Here is a 26,887-nt window from a genome sequence, read left to right on the forward strand (position 1 = left end):
TGCATTGGTCTGCAAATCCATTCTTGGAGCCATCCCCGGAGCAGGGACGGGAGAATCCCTCCACCCTTTCAGCTGAGAAACCACAATATGCCCCTGACAAGCTATATGTGTCAAATTGAATGGGGTTAAGTAAAGTAAAGGGTTCCGACCCAGTTGTTCCCGAGAATGGTGCCCCATTCCCAAGTAGGCCTTCCCATACCCTGCGATTGGACAGTTGACCCGGTGTCCTAAAACCCGAAAAATACAAACATCTAACCGGGCGTTCCCACTTTTGAGAGTTCTTATTCCATGTTACGTTACCAACTGATTGGGATCCAAGAAGCTGCAACTCTGGTGGATCCCAGGGCAAGGAGGTGTTCAAGGATCTAATAAAACATGCAGACATTCTGGCCCAGTCAGTGAATTTAGACTCAAATGCTTTCATAAAGAAAACTTTGTCCACTGCATCTCTCTTGCAGTTGTTCTTATGCACATATCCGTTGAACTCCTTTGGGTCCCACCTGGGTACACCTATAAGGCATGTTCTAAACGGTGATGTGGCTGACTGCAGGCTAAGGCAGAAATCTTTCTGCCCAGTTCGATTAGACCATGTAACCCAAATATTTTCTGGTTGTGATGTTAAGTGAGTACCCTCTCCCCCGGTAATGAATGCAATTACACAAAGACACACAGCAAGTGATACAACAGATGTCCTTCTCGTTGGTACTAGCAGCAGTTCTTTATCTGTTCTTTTTCCTTTTTCTGAAGAGTCACTTCGCGGTTGCGGCTGGCGGGTTCCCATCAACAGTAAAACCCGCTGTGGTGAGAGCTTCAACCACCCGCCTTTCCAAGTCGTGTAATCCTTTATAACAGAAGTCAGCGCTTCCTTAGGCAGTTCCGATCCTTCTACTGCCCGTATCAATCGATTGGCAAACTCAGAGAATGACTCTGAGGGACCCTGCATAATCTCTGACCACGGGGCTACAGGCTCTGCTTTTCTTATAAAGTGTATAAAAGCAGAGGTAGCCGCCCCCGTGGTGGCAAGCAGCTCTCCTGGGCGGAGGTCCCTAAGCTGCCTCTCTGCAGATCCAGCCAAATCCGCAGATGAACCTGAAAGCCTCATTAAATCAGTTTTTGGATCTCCCTCCTTCCCATTTGCTGGATGCTGTGGATCGCGCGCAGCCTGTGCTAAAACAGCTTTGAGTTGTATTATCCACTCCTCCTTCCACACAGTAAACTGTACTGGTTCGAGGGCTACTCTCATAAGGCTTTCAATATCATATGGGAGTAGGGGACCTGGGGCTACGAGAGCCTCAAAGGCACTCATTGTCATCGGGGATCTCAATCCCTTTTTGTCAATCGCCTCTATAAACCGAGCAACTGCTTTTGCTTCCAAAGGTACCCAAACCGGTCCCTCCTGTTTGACTACAATTGGGAACACCGCCCAGTCCCGCTCCTTGAGCCCCACCTCTCGCATTGTATCGCAAATGTCAGTCCAATCAGTGGGCTTACGCGATATCTCTCGCTCCTCCCACTTCTCCCCCCTCCTCCAGGGAACCACGACCGACTGGGTGGGGACAGGCAATTCCTTCCGTTCCTCCCCTTTCTCCTCCCCCTTCGCGGGAGACGAAACCGACGGGGTGAAGGCAGACAGTACCTTTTGTTCCTCCCCTTTCTCCTCCCCCTCCTCGGGAGGCGAAACCAAAGGGGTAGGGGCAGGCAGTACCTTTCGTTCCTCCCCTTTCGCGGGATGAGGTCCCTCCTCCGGGGGCGGGTCTAGGGGTGGCTTAACGCCTCCACGGCGCGCCTCCCCCCATGACTCTCCCTCCCTCGGACAGGACCCACCCCCCTCAGGTGAACGAAAGCTCTGCAAACAGGGGTATAGGCGGGGATAATATGGCGGCGCCTCCCCAGATGAGGCAACTTCCGCCATCCCTTCCGGAGTTGTTTCGGGCGCCGCCATGGCCATTGTGAAAACGGCCGGCGTGGTCGGCGCCATCTTGGGTACGGAGTCGCCGCAAGGGAGCGGTTCCTCCGCACCCTCCGGGACCCCAGACGTCCCGGAACCCACCCCAAAAACCCCATTCGCGACTGCCTGGATCTTTTTCTCCTCCTTAGCCGCTTTAAGCGCACCCAGGACCAAAACCCAGGTTTTTAACTCCTCCGCCTTATAATCGTTTGTTGCTCTTAGGAGCAGGGCAGCGGTGAAAGATTCCCACCGCTCCGAATCGAGCAAATTACAAGGGGAGGGTGAAAGCTCCGCTTCCTGCAAAAAAGTAATAACGGCAACAATCTCCTTCTTAGAAGGAGCATTCCTACCGCAGTGGGTTTTACAAACCCGTAATAGTACCTTTGTGACGGAATCCATGTTTTTTCTGGTGCTCGACACTGTACGTCCTCGCACCCTTTGTATATATACCCGGGCCCAAAGTCCCACGGTCTTCCACGGTCTCACCGCAGGATAATCAGTAGCTGCAGTCAATATATCGCCCCTCCGGCGCTTCCACGGGATCTAACCGTAGGATTCGCGTCCGTCTCGCGGTTAGCCGTCGCACACTCACTCTCAGGACTTCCTCACACAGGGCACCAATTGTTGCCTTGTGTAAGGTAACCTAAAGAACTACGTCCATCATTGAGAATGTGCATCTGACGGCCCCATGACCAAGTTACACGCTGATCACACCAATATGGTGAGCTGTAAAATGGCATTTAATGAACCGTGTGAGACCCTTATATAGGGCTCCAATTTCAGCCTCATACATATACATTAACGAGCACGGGGAGGCCTATCGCGTTACATCCCGTGAGTTCGTGCCGCCTAATACATCAGCAATCCAAACTAGACACCATTCAGTCCGAGCATAACGCCCTCCGGTCAGAGCACAATACTCTTCAGTCCGAGCAGAGCACCCTCCGGTCTGAGAACAACACTCTCCAGACTGAGCACAATAGTCTCCAGACTGAGCGTAATGCCCTCCAGACCGAGCACAACACTCTCCAGACTGAGCACAATGCCCTCCGGTCCGGGTACAACACTCTCCAGTCCAAGTACAACGCCTTCCAGACTAAGCACGGCACTTTCCAGCCCAAGCACGATGCCTTGCAACCCAAGTGCAACACCCTCCAGTCCGAGCATAACACTCTTCAGACTGAGCATAACGCCCTCCGGACTGAGCACAACACTCTCCAGACTGAGCACAATGCCCTCTGGACTGAGCACAACACTCTCCAGACTGAGCATAATGCCCTCCGGTCCGAGCATAGCACCCTCCGGTCTGGGTACAACATTCTCCAGTCCAATACGACGCCCTCCAGTCTGAGCATGACACCCTCCAGCCCAAGCACAACGCCTTCCAATCCGAGAGTGACACCTTCAAGTCCAAGTATGACACTCTCCAGTCAGAGCACAATGCCCTCCGGTAAAAACACAACACTCTCCAGACTGAGCATAACACCCTCCAGTCTAAGAATAACACCCTCCAGTTCGAGTGTAAAACCCTCCGATCCGAGCGCGACACCCTCCAGTGGAAGTACGACAGCCTCCAGACTGAGTTCGGTGCCGTCCAGTTCGAGCGGAACACTCTCCGAAACCAGCTATGTGCCCTCCGGGGTGAACTGAATGTATTTAACCAACTACCAGGGGCACATGTAGTCCAATTTGACCAGCCACCGGGGGCACATGTAGTCCAATCTGACCAGCCACCGGGGGCACATGTAGTCCAATTGGACCAACCATCGGGGACACCAGATACAATATTGGTTGCCCCTGTAAGAGGGCGAAAGACAAAACGTGTTTCGACTCAGTTAGAGAAAATGCAGAAGGAGTTAGAAGAGCGGAGGGAGGTAGGAGAGCAGGGAGACTCAGGAGAGCAGGGGGAGTCAGAAGAGCAAGGGAAGTAAGAAGACCAGAGGAAGTTTGAGGAGCAGATGATGTTAGAGGAGCATAAGAAGAAGTTAGATGAGCAGAGGAAGTTAGGAGAGAGGAAAAAAAAGGAGGGTTACCTGGAGGAAATAATACAAGAGTCAGAGTCAGAAGAAGAAGAGGAGCCAAAAGCTTGATTTTCTTTACGAGAATTTCTCGAATCCAAACTTCTAGATGGGGCAGCCTCATCAACACAGTTGCCACCATCAACACCTGGGACTCTTGATAGAGCAAAAGGCGAGCAAAGTATTACAACCATTATTGATCGATCTTTTAAAATGAGTAAAATTCGAGATCTAAGAAAGGATTTCACACGTCAGTCAAAAGAACATATGGTCACTTGGTTACTTCGCTGCTGGGACAATGGTGCCAACAGTGTGAGGCTCGATGGCCGTAAAACTCGCCAATTGGGTAGCATTTCCAGGGACTCACGTGTGGGCAGAGGTATTGGCACATGCCAAAATCAGTCCTACACCCTCTGGAAGCGGATGTTGATAGCGGTAAGAGATAGATTCCCCTTTAAAGGGACTTGGAGCCTGAGAAAAAGAAATGGACTGATATAGAGAAAGGTATCCAATTTTTGAGAGAGAGTGCTCTGGTGGTGTCACGGGTTACTTAGATTTACCTATGCCCGTGACAGGGGAAGCCACCCCACGCCCCCCCCCGGGGCCTGGAAAGGAGGGGGAAAAGGGGAGTGGGATAAAACAGCGACAATCTAAGGAGGAAAAACTTATTTTACTAAATATGATATCGAAATACAAGATAACACAATATAATATAATTAAGGCTAACAAAATCGAACGAAACAGAGAGAGAGAGTCTCCGAAAACCGAGAGGCCTACTGTGAACTCTAGGCGACACGGCTGGAACGCTTCCCACTCTCCGAGAAGTTCGAGAGAAGAAGGAGGGCACTCCAGCCTGGGAACGAGATTATATAGAGTCCTGGTCCCGTGACTTATTGTTACTCCTGTTGTTCTCTGGGATATGTAGTCTTCTTCTGTGGACTGCACATTCAACAGAAGTATCCATACTTGACATGATGTTATGATGTGGAATACTGATAGCAAAATTATAAAATTACAAAACCATGACATTCCACCCCTTATTCTACATTATTACATCATGGTTAATATATACATATATACACATATATATACACATATGTAAAATTGTGATAGCTAAATAGTAGAATTGCATGTAACATAACTAAATGTACAACTATAATAACTAAAATACACTACACATACAAACATATATATATATATATATATAGATAGATACATAAAATTATTGACTGCACTCCCCCAGCATCAAATTCCCTTGTGGCACACATTGAACATCCCCATCCTTCTGCATTACCCACCAAGTGCACCCAGGTCCCTGGGCAAAGACAGTTCCACGGATAGGTTTGCCCTTTCCAGAAGCTGGAAGGACCCAAACAGCTTTTCCCAACATGTTCTTTACATGTATAACAGGGACCTTATCTCCTTCTACAGTGTGTAGGGGGCTAGATTGACTAGGACCATCACGATTGACAGATCCTCTAGTATTGACCAGCCAAGTGGCTTCTGCCAGATTCTTCTCCCAGTGCTTAAATGTTCCACCACCCATTGCTTTCAACATAGTTTTCAACAACCCATTATATCGTTCAATTTTACCAGAAGCTGGTGCATGGTAGGGAATATGATAAATCCACTCAATGCCATGATCTTTGGCCCAAGTATTTATAAGAGAATTTTTGAAATGTGTCCCATTATCAGATTCAATTCTTTCTGGGGTGCCATGTCGCCACAGGACTTGTTTCTCAAGACCTAATATGGTGTTTCGAGCAGTTGCATGGGGTACTGCGTATGTTTCAAGCCACCCAGTGGTTGCCTCTACCATAGTGAGTACATAACACTTACCACTGCGAGATCGTGGCAAGGTGATATAATCAACCTGCCACGCCTCCCCATATTTATACTTTTGCCATCGCCCTTCCTCCCAGAGAGGTTTCATCCTTCTGGCTTGTTTAATTATGGCACATGTTTCACAATCATGAATAACCTGCGCAATAGCGTCCATGGTTAAGTCCACCCCTCGGTCTCTGGCCCACTTATATGTTGCGTCTCTTCCTTGATGGCCTGAGGTCTCATGAGCCCATCGAGCTAGAAATAATTCGCCCTTATTCTGCCAATCCAAGTCGATTTGAGCCACCTCAATTCTAGCAGCTTTATCTACCTGATGGTTGTTTTGTTGTTCTTCAGTAGCCCGACTTTTGGGCACATGTGCATCCACATGACGCACCTTTACAACCATATTCTTTGTTCGGGAAGCAATGTCCTTCCATAGTTCAGCGGCCCAAACAGATTTTCCCCTCCGTTGCCAGTTATTTTGTTCCCACCGCTGTAACCACCCCCATAAGGCATTTGCCACCATCCATGAGTCAGTATAAAGATACAGCATTGGCCACCTCTCCCGTTCAGCAACATCTAAGGCCAGCTGGACAGCTTTTACCTCTGCAAACTGACTTGATTCTCCCTTACCTTCAGTGGCCTCTGCAACTTGTCGTGTGGGGCTCCACACAGCAGCTTTCCATTTGCGATGCTTCCCTACAATGCGACATGATCCGTCAGTGAATAGGGCATATTTCTTTTCATTTTCTGGTAATTCGTTGTATGGTGGGGCCTCTTTAGCACGTGATACCTCTTCTGCTGGTGATGTTCCAAACTTTTTATCTTCAGGCCAGTCCATGATTACCTCTAGGATTCCTGGACGATTGAGGTTTCCCATTCGCGCTCGCTGTGTAATCAGCGTAATCCACTTGCTCCAGGTGACATCGGTAGCATGATGGGTGGAGGGAACCTGTCCTTTGAACATCCAGTTCAGCACTGGCAGTCGAGGTGCCAAAAGGAGCTGTGTTTCAGTCCCGACTACTTCGGAAGCAGCCCGAACCCCCTCATACGCGGCTAAGATCTCCTTCTCAGTTGGAGTGTAGCACTCTTCAGACCCCTTATATGATCGACTCCAGAATCCCAGGGGTCGGCCTCGGGTCTCTCCTGAGGCTCTTTGCCACAAACTCCAAGTGGGGCCTTTCTCTCCAGCAGCAGTGTAGAGGATGCTCTTTACATCCTGTCCAGTCCGTACTGGCCCCAGGGCTACAGCACGGGCTATCTCTTGTTTAATCTGTTCAAAAGCCTGCTGCTGCTCAGGGCCCCATGCAAAATCATTCTTCTTCCGCGTTACCTGATAAAGGGGGCTTACAATGAGGCTGTAGTTTGGAATGTGCATCCTCCAAAAGCCTACTGCACCCAGGAAAGATTGTGTCTCTTTCTTGCTAGTTGGTGGAGACATGGCAGTGATTTTGTCGATCACATCTGCTGGGATGTGACGACGTCCATCCTGCCACTTTATACCTAAGAACTGAATTTCCTGGGCAGGTCCTTTTACTTTGCTTCGCTTAATAGCAAAGCCAGCTTGTAGAAGAATCTGGATTATCTGCTCTCCTTTTGTGAAAACTTCTTCTGCTGTATCGCCCCACACAACAATGTCATCAATGTACTGCAGGTGTTCAGGAGCACCACCCTGTTCCAGTACAGTTTGGACCAACCCATGGCAAATGGTTGGGCTGTGTTTCCACCCCTGGGGCAAACGGTTCCAAGTATACTGAATGCCCCTCCAGGTGAAGGCAAACTGTGGCTTGCATTCTGCGGCCAAAGGAATAGAAAAGAAGGCATTGGCAATGTCAATGGTGGCATACCATTTGGCTGCTTTTGACTCCAGCTCGTACTGGAGTTCCAACATGTCCGGCACAGCAGCGCTCAATGGGGGTGTGACCTCATTCAGGCCACGGTAGTCTACTGTCAGCCTCCATTCTCCACTGGCTTTACGCACTGGCCATATGGGACTGTTAAAAGGTGAGTGAGTTTTACTGATCACTCCCTGATTCTCCAACTGGCGAATCAAATCATGAATGGGGAGCAAGGAATCCCTGTTGGTGCGATACTGCCGTCTGTGCACTGTCTTTGTAGCAATCGGTACCTGCTGCTCTTTTACTTGTAGCAGCCCCACAACAGACGGGTCCTCTGACAGGCCAGGCAAAACAGACAGCTGCTTAATGTTGTCCATGTCTACAGCAGCTATCCCAAAGGCCCATCGATACCCCTTAGGATCCTTGAAATGCCCCCTTCTGAGGTAATCAATACCCAGTATACATGGAGCCCCTGGGCCAGTCACAATAGGATGTTTTTGCCAGTCTTTGCCAGTGAGGCTTATTTCAGCCTCCAGCACAGTCAATTCTTGAGAGCCCCCAGTCACTCCAGAAATATGGATTGATTCTGTCCCTTCATGACTGGAGGGCATTAGGGTGCACTGTGCACCGGTATCCACCAGCGCCTTATATTCCTGTGGTTCTGATGTGCCAGGCCATCGAATCCACACAGTCCAATAAACTCTATTATCCCTTTCCCTCCCCTGACTGAGGGCAGGGCCCCTCTATTGGTTACCTGTGATGACTGGAGCAACTCCACTGGTGGTTGGTATGTCTAGCAGTTCTTTCACCCGTGCTCGTAGTGCAGAAGTAGGCTGATCATGCCACTTCCTCATGTCTTCTCCACGGTCACGTAGGTAGCGCCACATGGAAACACGCGGTGCAATCGTACTGTTGTTCTTTGCTCGAGCTGGGAAGCGTGTGCGTTTAACAGCTGAGACTTTTGATGATGCAGGTGGGGAGTAGGACTGGACTAGTTTGATCAGATCCTTCATTAGACCTGGTGGCCCGTACGAGGATTGACCTTCATCAGTTGTTTCTGATACTATTACAGGATCATTACAATTAGTTGATGGAAACAATTTCTTGCACATTTCATCTAGTCGGTTTTCTAGCCGTGAGATGGCAGAAACTGCGGCATGCAGTTGGGGGAGCTGCTGATCGATGGTTTGAAGCATTATAATCAGCTCAACAACTCGGGGCCATCTGTCCACGAATCCTTTAGATCCTGATACCAATGACTGTGCAATTCTCTCTGGTGCTGTACTTGTGATTTTCTGCCACATGTCAGGATCGGCCCTCACTCTCTCAGGGTCAAGTTCGCTTGGATCAGGGCTGTACAACATTTTCGCCATGGCCAATTCCCTCAGGCGCTGAATACCTTTTTGGACGGTATTCCAACTATCAAATTTAGGCTTCAAAGCATCCTTATAGGGGTACCTTTCTCTCACGGCTTCTAACAGCCGCAACCAGAGAGTGGCAGCTCCATCCGAACATCTGCTAATCCCTCTGTCGATACCTGCATCTTGGGCAATGCTTCCTAGTTGGCGAGCTTCATTACCATCTAGAGACAAGCTGTTGGCCCCGTTGTCCCAGCAGCGAAGCAACCAAGCAAGGATACCTTCATCTTGACGCCGTGTGAACTCCTTTCTTGAGCCTTGGATTTCAGTCAGCTTCAGAGGTCGACAATAGGTGATTTCCTCCTCATCATCAGTCTCTTCTTCATGCCTCTTGGTTTTTGCCTTTGCTTTTTTCGGTACTGCTCCATGCCCGGCACTTGGATCTTCTGCTGCCCCCCCCTGTGCTTCTCCTTCTTTTCGTTCTAGACGCATGGACACCCGTTTCCATTTCTTGCCTTCCACAGGGGCAACTGATATTGCTACTGATGCCTCCTGTGACTGATCAGAATTAACTTGGGCTTGAATCTCAGATCGGAAACTCTCTCTCTCCAGAATAGTATGATACAAAGCACGGTATGCATAAGCCAAACCCCACATAAGGTTTACCTCCTTAGATCTCTGACCCAAATACTCACTTAATTTCTTAGGGTCCCTTAGGTGTTCAAGAGTGAAATCCCATGACACTGCGGGTCCCCATGCTTCTAAGACTTTTCCTAAACCTTTCCATATTCCCTGCCAGTCATCATTCTCTGGTTCTGGAGGAGACTTCCGCATAGAACGAATGCATAGGAACATATATGCATGCATTGATAGTGATAACATGAATGCAAGTATGAACCCTATCTCAGTTATTGAAAAGCGTGTGGAAATCTGAGAGTACAACCTAAATAAAAAGGGTTTTTTTAGCCTGTACAATGAATTAAACATGGTGGTGTTTGTAGAATTGCCTGTTCCATCTGGGATGCAAGTATTTGTAAAATTGCCTGTTCCATCTGGGATGCAAGTGTTTGTAAGATTCACAAATTCATCTGAGGTGTAGATGCCAAAATTCTGACCATACCACATCTCGTAAAAGTACCAGGCAGGTGTCTCCATCAGTATCCACCTTATTAGGCTATATATCTGCACAATTCCACAACACCAAATTATGGTGTTAATAGTTGACCAATACTTTAAGAAGATCATAATTGCTTACAATCCCTTAAACAGAGCAACTGGGATGAAGAGTGGATTCATAGCTGGCAGGCTCTGTAAAAGTCAGAGCTAGCTAGCTTTGCTCTAAGGGAGAAAGAAATCCCTTTGTTTTCTACACAAAAGTTAGATAGCAATGCTGAGAATGTGCAGCAGCCCTTAATGTTGACAATTTGTCTGGTATTTCAAGGTCACGTTCTCCGTGAGCAGCTACGGAAAGATAACACTCCCAACACTCCCGTAACGAAGCTCTTTAAGAGCAAAGAGAGAGTTGTTCTAAAAGCTAAAAAGCTCTATGCCCGCATTCTCCACCAAAAAATCTGTCACGGGTTACTTAGATTTACCTATGCCCGTGACAGGGGAAGCCACCCCACGCCCCCCCCCGGGGCCTGGAAAGGAGGGGGAAAAGGGGAGTGGGATAAAACAGCGACAATCTAAGGAGGAAAAACTTATTTTACTAAATATGATATCGAAATACAAGATAACACAATATAATATAATTAAGGCTAACAAAATCGAACGAAACAGAGAGAGAGAGTCTCCGAAAACCGAGAGGCCTACTGTGAACTCTAGGCGACACGGCTGGAACGCTTCCCACTCTCCGAGAAGTTCGAGAGAAGAAGGAGGGCACTCCAGCCTGGGAACGAGATTATATAGAGTCCTGGTCCCGTGACTTATTGTTACTCCTGTTGTTCTCTGGGATATGTAGTCTTCTTCTGTGGACTGCACATTCAACAGAAGTATCCATACTTGACATGATGTTATGATGTGGAATACTGATAGCAAAATTATAAAATTACAAAACCATGACAGGTGGAAATGCTGTACAGCCCCCACTTGAATCGTAACGATCCAAACCAATTACATGATCCGGAAACAGTCTGTGTTCCACGACAAATGTGGCGTGACTTTACAAAGGCAGCTCCAGAAAAGCATGCCAGTGCACTTGCATTATTATATGGCAAAGGGGAAAGGAAACCCCTTGTGAATGAACTAATTAGCAGGCTTCAGGAACTTGAATTATTTATCAGCGCTAAAGAAGTTAATCTGTATACTTCAGCCATTGTCAAAATAGTGGAAAGATTAAACAAAATGGAGGGAACACAAAGTGATATTATTGACAAATTGGCTAACGTGCCTGATGTAGATGAATCCATGGTGGTACCAGATGATGGAAACCAGGATTTCCACGATCGCCTATTGAGAAAGCTAAACAACATCAGTTCCTCTCAACCCATATTATCGAAAATCTCAACCATAAAAAAGAGACGTCCTCGTATTCAAGCAAATGACAACGATAAGACTACATGTCTTGCCTTGTTGTTTTTCCTCTGTAGTCATGGGGAGGACATGAGGAAGTGGTGTAATTCATCCACTTCTGCACTTCAGGCACGAGTAAAAGAATTACAGTGTGAAACAACCACCAAGGTGAACTCTTCCAAGAAGGGGAAAGTTCCAGTTGCTGCAAGCCACCGAGGTAAACAATAGAGGGGCCCTGCCCCCAGCCAGGGGAGGGAAAGGGACAATAGAGTATACTGGACTGTGTGGATTAAGTGGCCTGGCGCATCTCGACCACAGAAATATAAAGCCTTGGTGGACACTGGTGCACAATGCACCCTAATGCCCTCAAGTCACCAAGGGACACAACCAATATATATCCATGGAGTGACTGGGGGTTCCCAAGAATTGACTATGTTGGAGGCCGAAATAAGCCTCACTGGTAAAAACTGGCAAAACACCCTATTGTGACTGGTCCAGTGGCTCCATGTATATTGGGTATCGATTACCTTAGGATGGGATATTTTAAGGATCCCAAGGGGTATCGATGGGCCTTTGGGATAGCTGCTGTTAACACAAACGGTGTTAAGCAGCTGTCAGCTTTACCTGGTCTGTCAGATGATCCTTCTGCTGTGGGGTTGCTCCAGGTAAAAGACCAAGAGGTACCAATTGCCACCAAAGTGGTTCACAGACGGCAGTACCGCACCAATAGGGACTCATTGCTCCCCATTCACAAGCTAATTCGCCAATTAGAGAATCAGGGAGTGATTAGCAAAACTCACTCGCCTTTTAACAGCCCCATATGGCCAGTGCGTAAAAGCAGTGGGGAATGGAGGCTGACCGTGGATTACCGTGGCCTGAATGAAGTCACACCTCCATTAAGTGCTGCTGTACCAGAAATGCTAGAACTCCAGTATGAATTGGAGTCAAAAGAAGCTAGGTGGTATGCCACCATTAACATTGCTAATGCCTTCTTTTCCATCCCATTGGCTGCAAAATGTTGGCCACAGTTTGCTTTTACCTGGAGAGGTATTCAGTATACCTGGAAACATTTACCTCAAGGGTGGAAGCACAGCCCAACCATTTGCCATGGGTTGATCCAAGCCGTTTTGGAACAGGGTAATGCTCCTGAGCACTTGCAGTATATTGATGATACTGTAGTGTGGGGCCATACAGCAGCAGAGGTTTTCAAGAAAGGAAAACAAATAATCCAAATTCTTTTGCAAGCTGGTTTTGCCATTAAGCGCAGCAAGGTGAAGGGGCCTGCCCAGGAAATCCAGTTCTTAGGTATAAAATGGCAAGATGGACGTCGTCACATCCCAGCAGATGTGATTGACAAAATCACTGCTATGTCTCCGCCCACAAATAAAATAGAGACCCAATCTTTTCTGGGAGTAGTGGGCTTTTGGAGAATGCATGTCCCAAACTACAGCCACATAGTGAGCCCCCTCTATCAGGTAACACGGAAGAAGAATAATTTCTCATGGGGTCCTGAGCAGCAGCAGGCTTTTGAGCAGATAAAACAAGAGATAGCCCGTGCCGTGGCCTTGGGGCCAGTACGGACGGGACAGGATGTGAAGAACATCCTCTACACTGCTGCTGGAGAGAAAGGTCCCACCTGGAGTTTGTGGCAAAGAGCTTCGGGAGAGACCCGAGGCCGACCCCTAGGATTTTGGAGTCTGTAGAGTGTGTTTTTTACAGATAGTTAGCTGAGAGGGGTTGTAAACACGGTGCAGTTAATCAAGCAGCCATGCCACCTGCAAGGACAGTGAGAACAACAGGATGCCTTGGGATGGTGAGAAACTAGCCATGGTTTTGTGAGCTCAGCAAGGGAGTAACTTTCAGGATGTTAACAAGAAGCTGCAAAGATAATTGGGGATGGTATGCAATTGGGAACCAATGATGAGCTCCACTTTTGCAATATGTATGAGCTAATTATCCGTATTATAAATGTACACGCAGCCAAGCAATAAAGGAGAATAGCTGATCATATGTCAATGACAGGTGTGGTCGTCTGCTTTTCTCCCGCCGTTCGACAACAAACGCCCTCTGGGACAGAAGGGCCATCTCCTACGCAGGATGTGCTGCACAGGTCTTTTTCTTTCTCTTCTTCCTCTCAGCAGAGTATTCCCTTCTCACCATCATGTCCTATGACCGCTACGTTGCCATCTGCAAGCCCCTGCACTACGGGACCTTGATGGATCGCAGAGCTTGTGCCACCATGGCAGCAGCTGTCTGGGGTGCTGGGGTTCTCAGTTCCCTGCTGCACACTGCCAGTACGTGTTCACTGCCTCTCTGCCATGTGAACCAGTTTTTCTGTGAAGTCCCCCAGATCCTCAAGCTCTCCTGCTCAGCCTCCTACCTTAAGGAAGTTCTGTTTCTCATTTTTAGTACCAGTTTAGCCTTTGGCTGCTATGTTTTCATAGTTGTGTCCTATGTGCAGATCTTCCTTGTCGTGCTGATGATGCCCTCTCAGGAGGGACAGCACAAAGCCTTCTCCACGTGCCTCACTCACCTGGCCATGATCTCTCTATTTGTCAGCACTGGCGCTTTTGTCTACCTGAAGCCCCCCTCCATTTCCTCACCACTCCTGGATCTGACAGTGGCACTTCTGTACTCAGTGGTTCCTCCAGCACTGAACCCTATTATCTACAGCATGAGGAATAGGGAGATCAAGCACGCTCTTAGGAAGGTGTTGCAATATACACTATTCCAACTTCCATAAAGTGCACATCTTCATCACAGGATTCCCATTGATGGCTATTTATGTTTTATTCTTGTTTGTCTTTTTGATTTTGTGTAATACCGTAATCTGCAAATAAGTTGCAATTTATTTCACTACTTCTTTCCTACCTACTTTCCATTTTATTATACCAAGAGCTTGTGAAAACATGAAACCAGATTCCCTGAATAGGTTAAGAGACAAATAAGAAAAGTTTTCAAAATAGACTTTTCCTTATCTCTTCTTTCTTCCTCCCTTGTCTGGGTCTGGGAGAGCTACATCCATGGACAGCAGCACAACAAGCTCTTTTCCATCCTGCCACAGTGCTCTCAAGTCCTTGTATTTGTGCAGGCCTGAAGGTCTTGTGTGTTTCACAACAGTCCTGTTGTCTCTACAGTAGCACTCCGGGGCAGCAGTCAGTAGCCAGCAATATGAACGGTTGTGTCAGAGCTGGTCTCCTTTTTGACACTGTCATGGAGTTATCCAGATCAGTGTATGACCCTGACAGGGGGGGCAGTAGGCCCGCAGGCCCCCTGGCCCAAACAAATAGGAAGGGAAAAAGGAACAGGGTAGAGAGACTGGAGCTGGGCTCAAGGAAACAAACAGAGAATCAGAAAAGACCTAAGAAGGAAAACTTGTTTTACTAACTATGATATGTGGAATACCAATGGGAAAAATTACAAAACCATTACATTCCACCCCTTATTCTACATCACTACATCATGCTTAGAAAACATATCTATATACAAATAATCAACAATTAAAATGCATTAGACACACAGGAATTTATACATATATATACATGGAATTACTGACTGCACTCCCCCAACATCAAATTCCCTTATCGTACATATTGAACATACACATCCTTCTGCATCACCACCACGTGCACCCAGGTCCCTGGGCAAAAACAGTTCCATGGAGAGGTTTGCCCTTTAGAGAGACTAGAAGGACCCAAACAGCTTTTCCCAACATGAATAATCTGCGCAATAGTGTCCATAGTTAAGTCCACCCCTCGGTCTCCGGCCCTTTCCTATGTTGCGTCTCTTCCTTGATGGCTTGAGGTCTCATGGGCCCATCGAGATAGAAATAATTCACCCTTGTTCTGCCAGTCCACATCTATTTGAGCTACCTCAATTCTGGCAGCTCGATCTACCCAGTGGTTGTTTTGCAGTTCTTCAGTAGACCTACTCTTGGGCATGTGATGTACCTTTACAACCATATCTTTTGTTCGGGCAGCAGTGTCTTTCCACAGTTCAGCAGCCCAAATAGGTTTATCCCTCCGTTGCCAGTTATTTTGTTCCCACTGCTGTAACCACCCCCATAAGGCATTTGCCACCATCCATGAGTAAGGCCTCGGGTCTCTCCTGAGGCTTTTGGCCACAAACTCCAAGTGGGACCTTTCTCTCCAGCAGCAATGTAGAGGATGTTCTTTACATCCTGTCCCATCTGTACTGGCCCAAGGGCCACGGCACAGGCTGTCTCCTATTAAGTCTGTTCAAAAGCCTGCTGCTGCTTGGGGCCTCATGTATAATTCTTCTTCTACAGCACCTGAAAAAGGGGGCTCACTATGGGGCTGTAGTTTGGAACATGCATTCTCCAAAAGCCCACTACGCCCAGGAAAGATCCTGCCTCTTTCTTGTAAATGTGTGGAGACATGGCAGTGATTTTGTCGATCACATCTGTTGTGATGTGACGATGTCCATCTTGCCACTTTATAGCTAGGAACTGAAATTCCTGTCAGGTTATTTCACTTTGCTTTGCTTTATGGCAAAACAAGCTTGTAGAAGAATTTGGATTATTTGCTCTTCTTTTGTGAAAGCTTCTTCTGCTGTATCGCCCCACACAACGCTATCATCAATGCACTGCAGGTGCTCAGGAGCACCACCCTGTTCCAGTACAGTTTGGACCAGCCCATGGCAAATGGTTGGGCTGTGTTTTCACCCACAAGCAAGAAATAGACACAAAAGCACAGTGGAAGGCTCCACTGATTGTCAGAGATGTTCAGTAACCATCAGAAGACTTCACTGATCAAGAGAGGGTGTCACTGGTCATCATAGGGCTTCATTGGTCATCGGGAGATTGGAGGTGTCCATGGGAGGGGATATGCAGACCTTGTTCTGGGTGATGGGGTAGTGGGTAGGGGCAGTCGCGCAAGGGGACTAAAGAAGACCCAAAGGAGGGACAAGTGGCTTCAAGAAGAGAGGGGCCAAAAGGATGGTGAAGTGGTCACACTGTGTCCATGCAGATGTAGATCAAAGGGTGAAGGGTTTGGGAGGAATTGTATGGAGGAGCTGAGAGAGAGCAGAGGGATTGTAGTGGGGCTGATGGCCGCATGAGGAGCTCCATCCTATAGGACTTTGGAGCAGGTGATGAGAGAGGGTGGGGAAGCCCACAGGGGTGCAGGACATGGTGTGCGCAGCATGGAGCTGGGGAACCCTCCAGATAATTTGAGGTGGGAACAGCCAGGCAGGGAGAGACCCCACCTGCTCCTGCATGACTCCCTGCAAAGCCGCCCTTGGGAACAATCTGAGTGGCTGTGCAGGCACTCACCACAGCAACTTCCGAGTTTGGCACTTGCATAAGTGACTGTGGAGAGAGGAGCAGGAGAGAGTGAGAGAGACATGCAGTGGGTACCCCCATGGCCAATCACCTCCAGCCCCAGCCCACATCCCCCACGGATGCTTCACCTGAGCATCCACTGTGCAGCACAGGGCAGCAAGGAGCATCATGAGGCTGAGCACAGCTGCCTTCATCTTCCTCTGTGCTCCGGGAGCTGATGAGGCTGAAGGAAGCAAGGTCTGCATTTATCCTCCCAGAACCTCTCCCACTCCCCAAGTGTCCGTGGGCTTGGCAGGCTTCCCTGGCATGGACTGAGCACAGCCAGACCTCTCAGGGAGAGAAATGACCTCTCAGGCCATCCAGCTGTTAACTCAGATAAGATCTGCTTCAATAGTAATGACCCCTCTTGTATTACCTGGGCCGTAAGATCAGAGGCAGATTTAGGAGATGGGGCTGTAGAGGTTGAACCTTCCCACCAACATCCCATTACGTGTTGCTGCCGTGTAAAAGATGACAGCAGAGGGGTAGCCTGACAGAATGGCATCTGACATTGAAGTGCACATGAAGCGATGGTGTGCCATTGAATGCCTCCAAGTGGATAAAATGACACTCATTGATATTCACCAATTTTTGCTGAATGTTTCCGGAGACCAAACAGTAGATGTGAGCAGAATGAGGCAATGGGAGGTGTGTTTCAGCAGTGGTAACAGTGCGTCGCCATTGCTGGTGAAGATGGCAATGAGCATGGCACATAGGCTCCTCTTCCCTCAGTCTCCCATCTCTGTTATCCAGGCTGCTCCCAACCTCCTCATGTCAGTCATCTCATTAGGAGCAGCTTTCTACCTACCAGCCTATGCTCCAAGAATGGCTCCTGTAGGTGTTGGGTAACTTTTATCAGACCTTTGTGCAGAATTCCTTTACCACAAACCATCCTGGAGGCAGCACCGACCTCTGTGTACAAAATGGAAGAAGCCCAAAAGGAAGCTTGGAAACTTCTGACCTGACAACCCATATCCAAGAACTTGTCCTGTGCAGGGTCTCACAGGGAAAGAGGAAGAGAGACCTGGCAGCCAACATGCAAACCGGTTGCTGCTGCTGGCTTCTCAGAGGCACTGACAAATGTGAGCCTTGAAGAACAGACCCCAGCCAGGAGCCCAGGGATGGCCTGTCAGCTGTTGCAGTCGGAAGTCAGCGCACAGTTTGATGATCAGCCATGTGCTTCCTGCTGGATTGTAGGTTTCTGAGAACATATGACCCCAACTGCTCCAGAAACGTCTCACAAGAAGGAGGACAGACAGAGGCACTGCACGTCCTTTATTCTGTTAAGTTTCACAGAGATCCTGGTTCATTATGTACAGTGTGTCTGGGCTACAATATAAAGGTAAAAGCTGAAGAGGAATTGATTTGAATAATACCATTTCAGTGAAAAAAATTACAGTGTTTTAAAACAACAATAAAATTTAATACAATACACTTATGAAAACGGATCAAAACAAAACAAACAAAAAAAATAACAAAGAGTTTGTATCAGTAAAAAGCTGCATTACATGTCATGAATTCCAAAAGATGGGCAGTTCACTGCTTTTGAAACACATCTGGTCATCACTTTCCTCACTGCATCCTTGACTTCCTGTTTCCTCATGCTGTAGATGAGGGGGTTCACTGCTGGAGGCACCACCGAGTACAGAAGTGCCACCATCAGGTCCATGGATAAGGAGGAAACAGAGGGGGGCTTCAGATAGGCAAAAAAGGCAGTACTGAGAAAGAGGGAGACCACGGCCAGGTGAGGGAGGCATGTGGAGAAGGCTTTGTGCTGTCCCTCCTGAGAGGGCATCCTCAGCACTGCCATGAATATCTGCACATACTATATAACAATGAAAACAAAGCACCCAAAGCCTAAACATATACTAAAAATGAAAAACAGAACTTCCTTAAGGTAGGAGGCTGAGCAGGAGAGCTTGAGGATCTGGGGGATTTCACAGAAAAACTGGTTGACCACATTCCCTTGGCAGAGAGGCAGTGAAAACGTACTGGCAGTGTGCACCAGGGAATTCAGAACACCAGTGCCCCAGACAGCTGCTGCCATGGTGGCACAAGCTCTGCTGTCCATCAAGGTCCCGTAGCGCAGGGACTTGCAGATGGAAACGTAGCGGTCATAGGACATGATGGTGAGAAGGGACAGCTCTGCTGACATGAAGAAGAGAAGGAAAAAGAACTGTGCAGCACATTCTGTGTAGGAGATGGCCCTGGTGTCCCAGAGGGCATTGGCCATGGCTTTGGGGAGAGTGGTGGAGATGCAGCCCAGGTCGAGGAGGGCCAGGTTGAGGAGGAAGAAGTACATGGGGGTGTGCAGGCGGCGGTCGCACACTACGGCTGTGCTGATGAGGCCGTTGCCCAGGAGGGCAGCCAGGTAGATGCCCAGGAAGAGCCAGAAGTGCAAGAGCTGCAGTTGCCGCGTCTGCCAATGGCAGCAGGAGGAACTCGCTGATGGAGCTGTGTAGAGAGTGTTTTTTACAGCTAGTTAGCTGAGAAGGGTCGTAAACATGGTGCAGCTAAGCAAGCAGCCATAACACCTGCAAGGACAGCAAGAACAACAGGATGCCCTGGGATGGTGAGAAACTAGCCATGGTTCTGGGAACTCAGCAAGGGAGTAGCTTTCAGTTGATAACAACAAGCTGTTAAGATACTCGGGGATGGTATGTAATTGGGAACCAATGATGAGCTCTACTTTTGCAATATGTATGAGCTAATTATCCGTATTATAAAGGTACACGCAGCCAAGGAATAAACGAGAATAGCTGATCATATGTCAATGACAGGTGTGGTCGTCTGCTTTTCTCCCGCCGTTCTGCAACAATTGGTGACCCCGACATGGCCTACCAGGAAGGATCGTAGCGGCGAAGGTGTTCGAATCCTTAAGCAGCAGGGATAGCATGCGCCAGGAAAAGAAGGTGCAGGTGCTCTACGTGACCTTATTGAAGGGCCTAGCCGATACGGGCCGCCGACATCCTTTAAGGCTGCAACAGCGCGCTGACAAATAGGTATGCCAAGGCAAGCGGTTTATGAATTATTTTCTTGCTTTTTTAAAAAAAAGTGTCAGGTATTTTCTTGCTTTTTGAAAAAAAAAAGAGTCAGGTTAAGGGGACAGACTTGCAAAAGGAACTCCCCGAGTTATTAGCGTATGGGTATGCTAAAGGGTTATTTCAGAATCCGCATTTAGTGTATGATCTTGCTGAGTGGCGTAAATTTGGAGATGCAATTTTACAGGGAATATTAGATGGGGATAAAACAGCTAAAAAATGCGGGAAGTGGTGGCGTGTGGTTTATAATGATTTGTTGCTACATCAGGCAGAAAAGGAAGCGGCAGAACAAGCTAGTGCTGTGCAGGGGAGGAATAAGAATTATAATGAATGGTCAGATTGCACGGTGCCCCCTGCTTTGTCCACCGTAAAGTTGCCACCGGCCTCCGAGCCTCCATTGCCGGTGGCTCCGGAGCCGAGTGCCCCGTCTCCGTCTCCCGGCACGTCTGTATCAGACGAGCCGCCTGCATCGACCATGGTGCTACAGCCGGCCCCCTCGACCCCCCTTTGCAATGAGCCGCTCCCTGGGGCACAGAGTGACCTGGCGGAGGCTGTCGCGCGGGAGCGGGGGGGGGGGCTTGGGCTGCGCTGGCGCGGGCTTGTTTAGAGGCAGGAGACGGTGAGGCGTTGGAAGCGGTGCAACAGGTGGTGCTGCCGGGGGGGTATTCGCCTGATCCTGCAGGCGGGACACAGGCTGCTATCAGTGCTTTAGATTGGAAGTTGTTGTCACAATTGCAGTCTACGGTCAGTCAGTTTGGAGTAAAAAGTGAGCCAGCGAGACAGATACTGGATTATATCTGGAGTACTCAGGTTTTGTTGCCATCTGATTGTCGGGCTATAGCTAGGTTGATTTTTTCGCAGCACCAACAACTGCTATTTAATGCTTATTGGGAAGAGATGTGCCAACAGAGCGCTGCGATAGTTAGGCAGCCCGGAGATCCCTTGTATAATGTAACCGTTGAAGAACTTTTAGGGGTGGGTCCTTTCATCCGGACGGAGGCCCAGGCTTTATTAGGACCAGCTAAATGTAGGGAGTCAATGTATCTGGCCAGGCAGGCTATGGATAAGATCAAGGTGCCAGGTGGGCTGCCGTCTTATATGGGAATCCAGCAGGGAAGAAATGAGGATTTTGGAGCGTTTCTAGATAAGGTAGCTGGAGCCATAGAGAAGGCTGGAGTACCAGAGTACATGAGGGAAATAATTCTAAAATATTGTGCACTTCAGAATTGTAATGCTACAGCTCGTGGCATTCTAAGTACTTTGAGGAGTAACTGGACAATAGAGGAGGCGTTAGACAGATTATCGAGTGTGCCCACGGGGGCTCAGGCTTTCATAGTTGAGGCTATTAAAGAGCTAGGGGCAGGATTAAAGGCACAGGCTGAGGCTTCTCAGAATCAAGTATTTGCAGCTCTTGCACCCTTACAAGCGTCTGCGGTAACCAGTGCAGGCCCAAGCACCTCTTTTAAATGTTTCCGGTGTGGCGTTAAGGGACATTTGCGACGGAATTGCCAAGCTGTCGGTGTGTGGTGCCAGAACTGCCGCTCGGACAACCACAACACCGTCACCTGCCGTCGCTGGTCAAGAAATCTCCAGCCCAGCGCAAGAAAGAACAGCGGCCGCGCTCCGACACAAGCAGCCGTTCCCAGCCAGTGGCCGCCTGCCCCCCCGCACATGTCTCTCACCGCGTTGTTGGTCTCTACGGCGCCCCCGCCCTCTGCTTCGCCCACGTCGTTCTCTGCGCCTAGCCATGCTGCCCCCCCCTTGTCGTGCGCAGCTGCGTCTGTGCAGCCCATGTGTAACGTGGTTAAAGACGCGGATGGACCGAAACCAGAGGATCGTTGTGACCCCGGTCCTGTAGATCCAGAAAGCGAATCGGACGCATTTCCTCCTGATGATACTTTGTTTGGAGCAGGAATGACAAATTTCCCTACAGCGTACTGTGATGTCTTAGAGCAATGCAGAAAAGAAACAGTATTAAGGGGTGATGCTGACACGTTGCAAACCTTTCCTAATCAGGTCCCCCATTTGGAATCCCTGCCTTGTGAGGCAGTGAAGGAGCTAAGGGAGTCAGTGAGAACATACGGAGTTCAGTCAGACTTTACATACAATCTTTTGGTTGCAAACAGTGACAGTTACTCTATGACCCCTCACGATTGGAAAACTGTGTTAAGAATGATCCTCTCTCCTACGCAATACACCGTGTTTGTGACTGAATACCAGCTACATAATTTGACTGATACCTCTTTGCCTCAAACTGGGACAAATCCATGTGGCACAGCACCTCTTCAACTGTGTCAGACAAATGTCACTCATGTTCCTGAATTTGGCTGTCTAAAATATGCACATATAACAATAGATACTCATTCTTCTTACGTATTTGCCACAGCACAGGTGGCACAGTCATGACACCCGTAAACACTGGTTATCTGCTTGTGCTGCTATGGGAATCCCACATACTACAAAAACAGATAATGAGCCTGCATATACCTCTAAGGCCACTCAAACTTTCCTCCAAGAAGGGTGTGTTAAACATACTACAACCATTGCTCATTCTCCCACTGAACAAGCTATCACTGATCACATTTGTTCTGCAACAGAGCTGCTGTTGGACATCTGCTGTTCCTGGGCTTGGAGTCCTGTTCAGAGTGCAGAAGATAATGACAAGTCCAGACCATTCTCAGACACTCTTCCTGCTATAATATGAAATGTTTTAATTCTCTTACAACAGTGTACATTTAGCACCATTACTTGCATTTAATTTCATGTCGTTCAGCATTCCTTAAGCAGAAGCAGCATTTGAAGCTCTAACCTTCTTCTTACTTTCTTATCTTATCCCGTCTCCCTGGTTAGTTTCATCTGTTTTATGTCTCATATCTTGACCCCAACTGCTCTTAGCGTCCAAAACCCAGCCTCTGTGCCATTCAATTTCATTTAGAAAAAGCTGCCTGTTCAAACGTTAAGTGAATTCCTTTTGTCTACTGAAAATGATGATAATTTTGATTGGTTCTACCATTTGAGAAAGAGGAGACTGAAAGCACATCATGTGTGACTGCTCACAAAACAAGCAATTGACTGAAGAAAAATTATCAGAGCTGTGACAGCCCCTTTTAATATTTGCCTCCAATCATTTCTGTCTTCCTCAAGAACAGGAAATAGAATATCCCTGCCTTGGCTCTCCTCTTGCAAAGTACACTTAAAAACATTCTTTTGTGCAGTGGAGCTGTGATCCCCCTGCCCCAGGCAGCAGCTGTGGCAGCACAAGCCCTGCCGGGGGGCTCCTTCCCCCCACACGTTTCCCTGCAGTGCCCTGGGCAGCTCCCCAGGCAGGCTGAGTGCTGAGCCTGGCAGGCGGCAGAGTCCCATACCCAGCACACTGCCCCTGGGGCACAGCAGGGACCCTGCTCTGCAGGACAGCCCTGGGCACTCGCCTGCAGCCCCGGCTGCACAGCCTGCAGCCGTGCTGGGACACGCAGCACTCAGGGCTGTGCTCTGACGCTGCAGCATGGAAGCCCTCAGTTAAAACAGAAGTTTTTTATCCACAGTAAAGAAACATGCAGTGCCTGTGGCCAGATCTGCTATGGCATGTCCCAGTTATAGTTAACCTTCTATGAAAAGCAGCTGCATAGTCTGCAGGGAGACTTAACCTGTCATGTTCTGTGAGCAATGCTCCTGCAGTGAATTCACAGCCCGCTCACACAGTATACATCCTGTAAGCTCTCTCCCTTTTCTCTCCTCTCCTTCTGTCAGCTGCAGGCTGTGCTGTGCAAAAGAGCAGATCCTGGGCACAGCTGTCTCTCTACAGCACTGCCCACTTTTATGAGCTCACTGTATCCCAGGAGTATGGCCCAGCCCAGCTCAGCAGCAGAGGATGTATTGTTTATCCTTCCCACTCGTCTCCCCTGAGATGTCCCTGGGTCTTCTTGGCCAACAGCTTCTGAAAGACAGCAGTGTCATAACCGTACTTTGAAATCTGATGAATTAAACACCAGATATCCAGTGGTCAGTGACTAATTCCAGACTTAGGGCAGTCCTACCAGAGATTTTTTGATGAAACAAAAAAGGGCACACAGACAAGGGCAAGACATCATAGAATCTTAGAATCATCAAGGTTGGAAAAGACCTAAAAGATCACCCAGTCCAACTGTTCACCTATCTCTAATAGCTCCCATATATCCATGTCCCTCAACACAACATCCAGTTTTTCCTGGAACACCTCCTGGGTCAGTGACTCCACCACCCCCACGGGCAGTCCATTCCAGGTCCCAAAGTGCAGAACGTGGATTTTGGTCTATGTGAACCCCATCCCATTGGCTTCAGCCCAGCTCTCAAGCCTGTCCAGACCCCTCAGTAGGGCCTCGCTACCCAGGTAGATCCACACTCCCAGCCAATTTGGTGTCATCTGAAAACTTTCCTAGGGTGCACTCAATACCCTCATCCAGGTCAGCAATGAAGATATTGAAGAGCAAAGGCACCTGCACTGACACCTGGAAAACAGGTGTGCCCCGGTGGCGCAGTGGTTAAAGACGCCGCCTTGCAACACTGGGGTCCGGAGTTCGAATCCCCCCTGTGGCGCAAGTGGTAGAAGTGCCGCTCTGCTACACAGAGGCTCGAATCCCGGGGGCTGGACTCGATGATCTCTAAGGTCCCTTCCAACCCGCACGAAACTATGAAACTATGAAACACCAAGTAGGTGTCCAGGCGGGTCTTGAATATTTCCAGAGAAGGCGACTCCACAAGCCTCTTGGGCAGCCTGTTCCAGTGCTCCATGAAACTCACTGTAAAGAAGCTATTGCACACATTTGTGCAGAACTTCCTACGCTCCAGTTTCTGTCCATTTCCCCTCTTCCTGTCTCCACACACTGATGAAGAGTCTGGTCTCACCACTTTGCCCCCCACGCCTCAGATATTTATAGACCTGGTTCGAGTCCCCTCTCAGTCTTCTTCTGTCAAGGCTAAACAGACTCTGTACACTTAGCCTTTCTTCATAGGGGAGATTCTCCATGCCCTTCACCATCTTTGTGGCCTTCCGTTGAACTCTTTCCATGACATCCCTGTCTTTTTTCTACTGGTAAGCCCAAAACTGAACACAGGACTCCAGATGAGGCCTCACCAGGGCAGAGTAGAGGATTACTTCTCTCAACCTGCTGGACACGCTCTTTTTCATGTACCCCAGAATGCCATTGGCCTTTTTGGCCACGAGGGCACACTGCTGCCTCACGGTCAACCTGTCATCAACCAGGACACCCAGGTCCCTCTCTGCAGAGCTCCTCTCCAGCAGCTCACCCCCCAACCTGTCCCAGGTGCTCACAGACCAGCTCTTCCCAAATTAAAGAGAAGTCTTCCATTCCCCAGACCCTCTCACTAAGCTCCAGGGTCTGGGATTTCTGAGGGTGAGCTTTCTCAAGGAAGACAGAAGCAAAGAAGGCCTTCAGTATCTTCACTATCTCAGCAACCCCAGTTACCAGAACACCCCTCTCACTTTGCAGGGGACCCACAGTCTCCCTAGTCTTCCTTTTACTCTTAACATACTTTAAAAAGCCTTTTTTTTCTATCCATTTTAATGAGTGTCAACCCATTTATATTCTGATTGCAAGGAAGTGTGTGAGGGAGGTGGTTCAATCAGTGCTGGTTCTGTGGCAAAGTGTTTATAACTGAACGATATGGATTGTTAAGGGAAAGTTATATGGTATTAAGGGTGTATATGGAAACTAAAAAAATGTATTGTTTCACAAACTATTTTGATGGTATAAGAAAGTGTAATTGTTAATGGTATGTGGAAGTGTACTTGAGGGAGTGTGGAAGTATAAATGAGGGTACAAGTAGTGGAATAGTTTACAAGGTAAAAAGGGTTAAAGATAAAGTGAGCTAATCTGCACTGAAATGAGAGCAATCTCCCACACCATTCCCCTACCAGCTGAGCAGAGCAGAGCAGAGGCACAGTCCCCATGTATCAGGTAGTGATATTCTGCTTACCAAATGGCTGAGCTCACAACAGAAGAGGCAGGTCTTCCTCTCTACTCCATCTGTGGCATACTCTGGAGTTCAAGGCATTGCAAAGCTATGGCACATCTACGTTCTTTCGCTGATGACACCTTAGTGTGCTCTGGGCTCTATAATCAATTGCATCTAAAGAAGTCTAGGGTCATGCCAGTTGACAGGAACTGGCAAATGTTGTCTCATTGTAAGGAAGAGTATAATTGATGACACGGGCAATTATGGACTTGTCAGTTTCACTCCAGTGCTTGTAAAATTGTGGAGAAAACGATGGTGGGAGTTATGGAAAAACAATTCTGTCATTGGTCGCAGCCAACACAAGTTCCTGAGGGGAAGGTCGCGTTAAACTTAAGGTCCTTTTATGACAAGGTTATCCATTTAGCTGGCCAAGGGAAACCAGTTGGTGTTATCCTTGAGGATTTCAGTAGAGATTTGATACTATTTCTCACAGCACCCTTCTGGACAGAATGTCCTGCATACAGCTAGACAGAAACACGATGTGGTGGGTAAGCAGTTGGCCAACAGGTCAGGCACAAAGGATTATAGTCAATGGGTTCCATCAGGCTGTTAGATGGTCACTGTCATGGTTCCCCAGGGCTCCATTTTAGGGCCACTTCTCTTAAATGTTTTTGCAGATGACTTGCATGCAGGACTAGAAGATGATCTGAGCAAGTTTGCTGATGATACCAGATGAGGAGGTGTTGTTGCCTCCACTGAGAGAGGAGAGGATTTGCAGAGAGATGTGGACAAGTCAGAGAAGTGGGTACCAGTTGGTACGAAGCAACAAGCGCATAAAGTGAAACAACAACAAGTGCCTGATTGTGCACCTGGGTAGGGGCAACCCAGGACATAAACACTGACTTGTTATGGGACACTGGAGGGTAATCTGACTGAAAAGGACTGGAGGTCCTGCTCAACATCAAATTTAATGTGAGTCTGCAGTGTGCCCAGGCAGCCAGGAAGGCCAGTGGTCCCCTGGAGTGCATCAAGCAAGTTATTGCCAGCTGGGTG

At 48.4% G+C, this 26,887-nt stretch overlaps 1 pseudogene; it reads right to left on the minus strand.

Annotated features, from left to right (window-relative positions):
- Window positions 1-18,345: 18,345 nt before the first annotated feature.
- LOC146754499 (olfactory receptor 14J1-like) lies at window positions 18,346-18,966 on the minus strand (annotated as a pseudogene).
- Window positions 18,967-26,887: the final 7,921 nt, after the last annotated feature.

This window comes from Coturnix japonica, chromosome W, assembly GCF_054131305.1.
Source record: "Coturnix japonica strain WE chromosome W, WE-NBRP24, whole genome shotgun sequence".
Taxonomy (NCBI): Eukaryota; Metazoa; Chordata; class Aves; order Galliformes; family Phasianidae; genus Coturnix; species Coturnix japonica.